Consider the following 9,303-nt stretch of genomic DNA (forward strand, 5'->3'; position numbering starts at 1 on the left):
AGGCTTTCCAGGCAAGGCTCCGACTCACTGCGTGACCTTGGCCAAGAAGCAGGCCCTCTCTGCGCCTCAGACACTCTGGAGAGGACTGAAGCGGGTCAGTCTTGAAGGTGTCCTCCGGCAGTTTTTATTACCCCAAGGTGTTATGACTTTGGCCTCTTCCCTGGTCTCCCTGTAGCCCCATTGCTACACAGCAGCCAACAGATCCTTTTAAATCTGTGCGTCAGGCACAGGCTCCCCTGTTTGTCACCCTGGGGTAGGGAACCACCTCTCATACAGGGAATGCTGCCTCCAGACCCCTTGCCCTCCTGGGAGTGGTGTCCCCATCTCCCGACTGCCCCAAGCCAGACAAGTTTCTTCCCTCCTGGGCGTCTGTCCTTGACCCTCCTCTGGCCTGGATGGGCTTGGCCCCACCCAGATCTTCGAATAGTTCTTTCTGGTCATCCAAGACTCAGCTCAAATGTCACCTCTCGGAGAGGCCTTCCCTGACCCCTTCTCTAAACCAGGGCCCTCCGCCCCACCCAGGGTTCACGCCCGCCTCTCATCTGTTTCCTTCATAACGTTTGTCACGACTGAAGCGATCTCGGTCAGGGAAGATCACTATTTACTTGCTGATTGTCCTTCTTCCTCTGGCCTGAATGCCCGGGGAGGGCAGGGTCGGACTCTGCCCAGCACTGGGCCAGCACGCGGCCGGCCCTCAGTGTCTTTTTCCAAAGGATGACTATGAGGTTTGCGTTTCTTTCAACTTGCCAAGGCCCTGCTTCTCCAATGTGTGCTTCTCCCCCTCGCTCCCTGACCCACTCCGTGGCCTCCCCACCCCAGGCTGCTGGTACAGTTCTTGGGGACTCAGCTCTGGGCCCAGCAGCCAGCGGGCTGGCAGGGCGGTTAGGGAGGGAAGACTCATGACCCCTGATTCCTTGTAGATGGTGCCCCAAGAACAGAAGAGCAGCCTTGGACCTGGAAACCCCCTGGGTCTGGCTGCTGGGCGGTGATTCTAGGGTGACCTCATCGCCTTGAAAGGAGGGCAGCAGGGGCAGGAAGTGGAGGACGCATCACATGGGCTAAATTTAGAGCGTTTGATTCAGCTCAGCTGGACAATATTCCTGGAGTCCCCATTGTTGTGAGGGGCCAGAGGGCAGAATGTCCATTGAATGGCTGGGTCTGAGCCATGCCAAGCTGTCTGGGCATGCAGGGCTTGGGGGTGGTGGGAGGGGTGGCCCCCTCCCAGGCAGGGGAGAACCGAGGCCAAGAGTCATCAGGGCAGAGCCAGGGGATGGAGGCTCTGGGGATGCTGCCCTGGGGATCAAGGCTGAAGGTGGGAGGAGGGTGTCCACAGATGAGGAGGGGCTCTGGGTGGCCTTCATAACAACTGCTCAGCTCCAGGACCCTTGCGACAGCCGCAGCAGCTGTCAGTCTTCTCCCCGACTCTGCTGTTTTATGGGCTGGGGGCCCGAGGCTCGGACGCAGGGAAGGAATTGCTGAAGGCCACATGGATGCCGTGTCCTGATTGCCAGCCTGTGACTGCAGCAATCAGCTGTGTGCCTGGCCCATTGCCTTCCCACCAGGACCAGTGCTGGGGGCCCTCGCCCCACCGGGCCAGGCAGCCTCGGGGTGACAGGAGAGGATGGCTCTGCCTGAGAAGGCTCCAGAACCTGTTGCCATGGCAACCCGGGGTCCAGGCCTGCCCTGCTCTGGAGATGAGCCTGAAGCTGAGGATTTCCTTGGAGGAGCATGCAGGAGTGGGGGCTGCCTTCTGACCCCGGCCTGCCAGAGTCCGGGACTGGGCCAGCAGCCCTGCTTAGCTGCCTGGGCTCATCACGTGGGCTGGGCCAGTGATCCTTGAGGGTGTCCTGTTTCTGCACCCACGCCTCATGCCCACACTTTGGCCAGGCAGTTAAAGAAAGCTGTCCTCAATTCAGGGCCACCCTGGTGGGGAAAGGCTCAGCAGACCAAGTGCCCAGGAACCTTGCGCTCCTGTCCAAGCTCCGCCCACCCGCCACTACCACCACCGCTTCCACCCTAAAAGTCCCATTCGAGGCCCAGGGAACTCCTTGGGCCACCTGCCTAGGAAATGGGGGGAGGGGACCAGAAGTGCCAACAGACCTGCTCTTCTCACTGACCTGTGACAGGCGTAGGGAGAGGACCATTGATGCTCAGAGCACGGCCCCAGCCCTCTTTCCTCTTCTAAGCTCAGGGAGGGCCTTGGGAATGAAGCCAGCACCCCTCCCCCACTTCCTAGCTCATTACAGGTGAATAACCTGAGGGTCTGAGCTAGGAGGAGGCTTGTCTGAGACGGTTCATGGGACAGCCGCTTCCTTCGCCTGTCCTCCTAGGCCCTGCCTGCTGTGGGTCCCCAGGCACCAGATCTCCTCTCCGGGCAGCCCCACTGCCCTGCCCGGGGTGGCGGCCCAAGGCTGTTCACTGCTCCTCTTGATTTCACATCATGACTCATGTTATCATGTTTTCAAGAGCTGAGTAACCACCTGAGTTATTTATACTCTGGCTTAGCAGGCTTCCTTCCCTCCTCCCAGAAGTCAGGCAGAGAGGATGGGATGGGGGTGGGGAGGAACCTGGGAGGGGGGATGTAGACTGGGAGAAGGCAGCTGAGTACCCCCCATATGCCCTCCCCTGGGGTACCACCCCCATAAAGCACCCAAAAATAACCACGACTCTCAGCACAACAGGATGGGCCTGGAACCACGGCATTGATATATAGGTGCTATGATGGTTTGGGGAGGGGGGAATTCCTTTCCCGAGCGAGTCACCCGTCTGGAAAAATAAAGAAGGAAAAAGCTGAAATTTTTTCCTTCCATCAAAACAGGAAGGAGCTGGGGGAGGTGGGAGGGTGGACGGGGAGATGAGGGGTGGAGGCCGAGATGCATCCTCCACCCCGTGGTGGTCTTCAGGGAGGGGAAGACCCCAGGCGCCTGCACCTCAGGGGCCCACTGGCCAGGAGCTCGCCCTGGGTGTCCCCTGTGTGGGCCATCCCTGGCTGCCTAGAGGCATTTTTGCCCTCCCTTCCTCCCAGGCCTGTGTGCGTTTGTGGACACACACGGATGCCCGCATGCGCACAGACCCATTACCCCCCAGCTGCCACACCACACAGACGTACTGCCCATCCTCACAACCCCCAGCAGAACCCACATGAGGAAAGATTCACTCTGGTGAAAGGGACTGGAGGGCGGTGTCTGACTTCCTGACTTACTTGTCCACCCCCCACAACCCACCCTTGAGCACTGTCCTGGGAATCTGTCCCGACTTAAGTTCAATTTGATTTTGCTCCAACTCTAACCAGCAGGTGATCTCAGGGAAGCCACCGTCCTACCCTGAGCCCCAGTTTTCTCCTCTGTAATAAGGGTGGGGTGTCATTTCCTCTGGGGCACATTGTGAGGACTGCCTGGCCCAAGTGAGGGGAGCCGCAAGCACAGCTCCTGTTTACTGAGCGCTCTCTATGTGCTAAGCACCTACATTCAGTCACTAGAGTAACCCCATCACCAAATGTGGTAGGTAGGTTCCAGAATTATCACACATGGCCCAGAAGGCAGAAATTCACCCGGGGTCACAGAGCTGGGGTGCAGTAAGGGCTGGTCCTGAACTCTGGCCTCCGCAGCACCGTCCGCATCCTCCGTCAGAGCCCTGAGGCGGAGAGGGGGAGGGGAAGGGGGAAGAGGGTGGTCCAGCTTCCCTGGGCCTTGTGCTCCCACCTGAGACCATCTGTAACAACTCTATGGCTTCAGCAGGGATGTGTCCTGGTGGCCAGGGAGCGCGGCTTCGCCCAAGAAGTGTCGTGCCCACCGCTGTGGTAATTACGGTTAAGAAGGTTAGTCACTCCCGCTGCGCTGCCCTCTGTTTGCTTACTGCCTTACATAAGTGCTGCCTTCGGGTGTTTGTACAGTTGTCTGGTCTTTCTGTCTGTCTTCCACCTGCCTGCCTCGGCCTGTAAGCTCTCCAAGGGCAGGGGGCTCTGGAGAGGTGAGCCGGCGATGGAACACCCAAATTTGTGCGAGGACAACCCTGGGGTACCACGCAGGGCACACCTGCACATGCTCCCCGAAGTCAGATTGTGTTGGGACCCCATTCTACAGATGAGGACATTGAGGTTCTGGACTTGGCTCCTCTGAGCCCGGCATTGGTCAGGCCTAGGACAGCCACTGCAAAAGGTGTAGTTCTCAAGCCCTCAGCACTGGCTCGGCCACCTCCTGATCGTATGAATTAGGGAAGTAATGTGATTGCTCCAGGACTCAATTTTCTGGCCCATAAAATGAGAATAATATACTTTGCTCTCCCTGGATTATCAGGTGGTTCAGAGGGCAGATGTATGTTATTTGAGCCATATGAAATCATGACTTTTGAATATTTGTGACCTACCCTTTAGATCAGTGCTTTTCTACTGAGCACATAAGTCACTGGGTGGGATGGGGAGGGTGGTCCTCTTAAAATGCAGATTTTGACTCAGCAGCTCTGAGGTTGGCGGGGCACTGTGCATTCCTAACAAGCCCCCAGGTGGAGTGGCTGCTGGTCAGTGGACCACTCCCTCGGGAGCAACAGTGCAGATCTAGACTGTGCTGAAAAGGTAACAAGTGGGCTGTGTGCTGAGCACCGGGCTGTGCCGGGCCCTGGGCTGGTGCCTTTACTCCTATTCCCACATAGGATCCTCACAGCATCCCTGCGAGGCAAATGTGGCCATCCTCAGTCTACAGATGAGGAAGCTGAGGCCCAGAGAGGTCAACGCCTCACCCAAGGACACACAGCCAGAAACTGGCATGGCAGGGTCTCAAAGACAGGCCTGTGGGGCTTTTAGGGTCCTCGTCCGTTAATCTAAACCTTTGCATAGGTTCCCAGTCCCTGTGCTTGAGAAGCTCACAGTCCTGATGGGGCCCTAAGATATACCCAGGAAATGGGAACATCCTCAGGTGGTCTCCAGGCAGTGGTGGGTAGGGACAACTGTCTACTCCGGGAAGCCACCCTAGGGACAGTTCCAGGGGACAGGCATGAGGAGTGAGGAAGTGCGTAAGACTTGGGTTAGAGAGGGCTATGAAGGGCTGAGAACAGCATGTGTAAAGGCCGATGGTGGTGGGAGATGGGGAGTTGGGGTGGTCGGATGAGGTAGGGGAGAGGAGGACGAGGGCAGGATGATCTGTAAGTGCTCGGGCCACTGCGCCTTCCATCTGCGTTTCCTTTCTAGCAGCCTCTATTGTCCCCAGTCCAGCATCAGCCCAACATTATTCACTACGGCAAGAGGAAGCTCCTTCAGTCAGGGGTCTAGCCTAATACCCACCCAAGGGCCTTTCCCAGACGGGGTGGAGCTCAGCCAAAATAGGTGGGTGAATGAGACTGGGGCCCAGGTGAACCAGGAAACTGTGTTTTCATCTTTACCTGGCCTGGCAGATGGGCATAGATGTCCAGAGAGTGATGCTGGCATTAAGCTTCAAATCCCAGCTCTGCCCTCACTCATCCTTGACCTTACGAAGCTGCTCCAGACCTTGGTTTCTCCATCTGTAAAATGGGGGCGATCATAGCTCCTCTCCTGTAGGCTTGTTGTGAGGCTTAACTGAGTTAGTACACCTGAAGGGCTTAGAGCAAGCTGCTGACACAGCGAGTGCCATGTGAACATTTGCTCTTATGAATACTGATGAAAAATTGGTGACTTCTACACTGTGGCTGGCTTCCCATTCTTTTGACAGGCACATCATGTTTCTTGCAGTTATAAATGTCTTCCGCTAGAAAGCTGGTGAGGGGTCTGTGTGCTGTCGTAGCCATACCCCCCACCAACAGGGGCTGCTACCACCTGCCTGCCCCTCTCTCCCTCCTGTCCCATCCCTTCCAGAATCCCCAGTCAAATCCTCAGAACACAGCAGCAAAGATAGCCTTGTTTGGAAAGGGCTGGCCAACCCAGATCAACTACACAGCTTCTCATCTGGGGGGCTGCAGATGGCTTCTTGTCCTGGGGTGGGGGCAAGTCCTGGGGACCCACTGCCTCCGGTCCTGCATAGCCTCCTCCATCTAGTTCATTTAATTTCCTATGTGCAAAGTAACATGAAAAGCTGGGCATCTCCGATCCAGGCCACATGGGAAGGTATCATGTAACACAGCGGTCCCCAACCCCAGCGGTCCCCAACCCCAGGGACCGGTGCTCCTATGAGAATCTAATGCCTGATGATCTGAGGTGGTGATGCTGGCGCTGGGGAGCTGAGGTGGTGATGCTGGCGCTGGGGAGTGGCTGCAGATACAGAGGAATCTTCGAAGCTTCGCTAGCTTGCCTCCTGCTGTGTGGCATGGTTTCTAAGAGGTACGGTCTGCAGCTGGGGGTTGGGGACTCCTGAGGTAACAGAAAGGTGGCAAAAGTGTAGGCTTTGACATCACAGTCCTCGATTCAAATCCTGGCACTGCCAAGTCCTTGCTGGGTGATGCTGGGCGAGCCCGTACCCCTTTCTGAGCGGCAGTGCCCCCTCCCTAGGTATGAACATCATAAGAGCACCAGCCCTCCAGGAAGCGGGTAAGGATTCAGCCAGCCTCATTCCTTTGCTGATAAAATGGAACGATTATTTCCCTCATTGCTGTCAGTTCAGGTAAAGCGCTTGGCCCAGGGCCTGGCCCAGAGCGAATGCTCCGAATGCTCCTCCGTAAGCAGGGTTGTCCTGACTCTCAGAGTGCCCGAGGCCCAGCACTCACAGCAAAGGGTGCAGCGAGGATGAGTCTTCTCACCATATCCCCGTGGGGTCATCTCCCAGCCTGCACGGCCCAGCTCCCCTCACCCTGGGGGGCTTCGCTCTGCTTCCAGCCAGCTTCCAGGACAGGTAGATCTGAGCTGCCCCGTCCAAACATCCTCTTCCTCGTCTGGAGACTGAAGGAGCTAAAAATGCATCGCTCAGCCCAGGAAAACAAACACTGCGCTTCCCTTGCCTTTGTATACAGGACACAAGGCCAAGGTCACAGAGGCAGTGAGGTGGGCACCGCGGGCTGTCTGTCTGCCTTCCTGGGGTCTCTCTGGTACTTGCAGCCACAGTGGCCAGACCCTCACCAGGGTAGGGGGTCTCTAACAGAAGGAGCGTCAGTTCTATGTGAGGACACCCCCCTCCAGGTGATGTGCCCTGGCTTCCTCAGCTTTGCTTGGGCTCGTGTGCTAGCCCTGTCTCTGCAGTTCACTGTGTGTGTGTGTGTGTGTGTGTGTGTGGTCTTGTATGCAGCGTGTAACAGGTCACCTGATAGCGATAATCCTGATAGCCAGCATTTGTAGAGCACTCCTGCTTTTAGCACTCAGGATTCATTGACTCTTTTGACTCTGCGGGAATTACCACTGTTATCCACATCTTACAGATGAGCAAACTGAGGCTCAGAAAGGCGGAGTAACTCGTTCGAGGTCACGCGTGAGGAAATGGTAGAGCTGGGCTTTGAACCCGGGCTGTCTTTGATGGGAAGCCTATTCCCTTGCCCTCTCTAGGCCTCAGTTTCCCCATCTGTAAAATGAACACATATGACGTAAATGCCTCCCTTGCTGGTGACTGTGAGGCTGAAGCAGGGCAGATGGGGAGGCAGGGACGGAGCAGGCAGAGGCCTGGGGGAGCGACTGCAGCTCTGTGGTGTGGGGCAGTGTGTGCACTTTGCTGTCATACAGCCTGGGGCTGGGGTCTCAGGTCCTTTGTGGCATGGCCTTGGACTGACCCCAGTTTGGAGCCCTGTGTCCAAGTTGGAAAAAGCACACTTGCCTGGCACGGGTGCTGTCAGGACCCTCGCAGCCGAGCAGGGGTACCTGGGACACAGCATTCCCACCCTCTGGACTTGAGTTTGCCCTTGGGATTGAAGCTAAGTCCTTCCTTGACCCTGGGTTCCCATTCCTAGAGTGCGAGATGATTTTAATGGACAGGAGTGTGGGTGGATTGTTCTAAACACCCAGTCTATAAAGGCCCCTGACCTTGGGAAGCCCCCCAATCCCCACCCCAGTACTTGGCTGACGGCTGTGGCTACTTGGTTTTCCACTTGGCTCAGACCTGTCAAGGGATTGGGGGTGAGCATTACGGGGGTGTAGCTCCTACACTCCATAAACCTGTTCTCAGCCCTACTGGAAAGCCTGATTCCTCAGTGGCCCCAAAGCCAGAGATGAGCTGGGGCCTTTCTGGGTCTGTGAGGGTGGTGCCCCCTCCCCACCTCTCTCCACCTCTCAGGCAGAGTCTGACATCTTCACACCAATAGGCCAGAACTCAGAAACAGGTAAGATGTTTACTCATTTATTCATTCCTTCAGCAGACATTTATTGAGCAGCTACTGTATGGTAGAAACTGGAACCAAGCCCTTGCTCACCCAGACCTCAGTCTAGTGCTAGACGGATAAATGGGCAATGACAATACCATGGGGTACCTGCTGTGGGAACCCAGAGAAAGCAACAAGCCGGGAGCGGGGCGGTGGGGGGGGTGGTGGCTTTCTGGAGGGCATGCCAACTAAGCCAAGACTGATAGGAGGAGAGCAGGTGTTCTGTAGAGAACCGCCTCTGTGGAAAGACCCATTCATTCACATGGTGCCTGCAAGGAGACGGGACAGGCAAGAGGTTCACATGGCATTCAGGCCCAGTGCCATGTGCTCCTTGCGGCCTCTGTGGTTCCTGTCCTGCCACTTCTAACCAGTGAACAAGGACATCTAGAATTAATGATTTGTGTCTATCTCATTCAAGAGCCTGGGAGGTCCCAAATGCCAGGACTGTGTCTCCTTCCTCATTCCGTTCCCTGGTGCTTCACACAGGGCCCCGCACACAGTAGGTGTTTATCGATGCTGGGTCCAGTAGCCTTTCCCCCTTTGCATCCCTCCTTTGCACTCCTATAGCACCTTGCACACAAGTGCCAGCTCAACTTGGTATAGCACTTTTCAGTTGGCAAAGTACTTTTACATATACTGTGTTTGATGCTTACACAAGCGAGTCTCGTGTGAAAAGTGTCATCATTGTCATCATCATCACCTGCCAGGAGACAGCACAGCGTGAAGGTTTAAGTGTGTGGGCTCTGCAGCTGGACTGCTTGGGTTCAAGTTCTGGCCCTACCACTTCCTGGCTGTATGACGCTGAACAAGGTGCTTAACCTTTCTGTGCTTCCTTTTCTCCATTTGTAAGACAGGAGTGACATATCTCACAGGAGCACTGAGAAGCTGCTTGCAGAGTGAGAACACTACCTATCGCCTCAATAATAATGGTAGCTACTATCATCTCATTTACGGATATAGAAGGTCAAGGTCAAGATCACCTAGCTCTCCAGTGAAGCAGGTTTTAGCTCGAAATCTTTGGACTTCAAATCTTGTGTTTTGGGATTATCTTCCCACACC

This window comes from Pteropus medius, unplaced genomic scaffold, assembly GCF_902729225.1.
Source record: "Pteropus medius unplaced genomic scaffold, Ma_sr-lr_union100, whole genome shotgun sequence".
In the NCBI taxonomy this organism is placed as follows: Eukaryota; Metazoa; Chordata; class Mammalia; order Chiroptera; family Pteropodidae; genus Pteropus; species Pteropus medius.